Here is a 984-nt window from a genome sequence, read left to right as displayed (position 1 = left end):
GATAGTGCCTGCCGAGAACTGAGAACTAATCTCTTGCAATTTAACTTCTCCCCATCATTTACATGTTGATTTCACAAGATGCTTTAAGAATTCATTTTGTCTAAATTGAGAGATTTTTGGAAAATATCTCTCTTCCAATATCTAATTTAAAAAAAAAAGTAAACAGCAACAACAAAGATACATGTTTAGGTTTCCTTGCTGAAAAGGTCCCTGTATGAGAAGATCCCAATTTTGGCAGTGTGGGGGAGGGGGAGGGAGTATGGGGATTTGTCTCCCTAATCTATCTAGTAGTTGATAGAGAAGCTTCATGTTATTTAGGAGCCTCAGCTCCCAAGAGCCCTGAAGCCAGTGAAAAACCACCCAATCTGGAACTTGGATCGGATGTTTAGGACTCATACCATTCTGTCTGATCACAGCCAAAATTCTATCTGGCCACTCTTGTCCCAGTGTCCTCTGGTTCTGTGTTGCTGAGAAAAATCAGGAAAGGTGAGTTACTTACCAGGAAACTAAAATCAACAGGCGGGTGGAATAATTTTTAAAGGAGCCTCTTATTTTTATGATTGAAATAGTCTAGGGCTGTAGTAGGTTATCTGTGAGCTGGATAAAAAAGCTTGGATAAAAAGTATGTGTAGTGTCTTTGATTTCTGTCTACCTTCCCATACAGTGATAATAGCTTATACTTATTTGTGTTTCACGCAATGCCTAGCAGCAAACAATGGATACACAAATGCGTGTTGATTCCATTATAAATTGAAGGACATTTTCAGCCATATGTCAATGGATTTGGTTGCTTTTATTCCAGCATATCTCTCTGTGCTTGTAGAAGAGTTCAGAAAACCTACTGATTTAATGCTTAGAAACACTCTCATTTCTGCGCATATAGGAGAAACAATTTTTATATCTAATCTCAAGCTTTTGGCTTGAAACAAGATTTATAAAATGATGAACCCAATTTTATTTTTACTAAAGTATCCTTTCATCACA

The 984-nt window shown here is 37.2% G+C and overlaps 1 protein-coding gene across 1 annotated transcript in view; it reads left to right on the top strand.

The window, feature by feature from the left end:
* Positions 1–319: 319 nt before the first annotated feature.
* The window catches only part of C6 (complement component 6), an 82,194-nt gene continuing 81,529 nt past the window's right edge, over positions 320–984 (top strand). The window contains exon 1 of the mRNA XM_012649577.1: positions 320–486. The gene's annotated coding sequence lies outside the window, so the exon portion shown is untranslated. The remainder of the gene's footprint in view (positions 487–984) is intronic.

This window comes from Propithecus coquereli, unplaced genomic scaffold (genome assembly GCF_000956105.1).
Source record: "Propithecus coquereli isolate 6110/MARCELLA unplaced genomic scaffold, Pcoq_1.0 Scaffold110, whole genome shotgun sequence".
Taxonomy (NCBI): domain Eukaryota; kingdom Metazoa; phylum Chordata; class Mammalia; order Primates; family Indriidae; genus Propithecus; species Propithecus coquereli.
The sequence above is the reverse complement of the archived record's forward strand: the minus strand, read 5'-3'. Positions and strand labels throughout refer to the sequence as shown.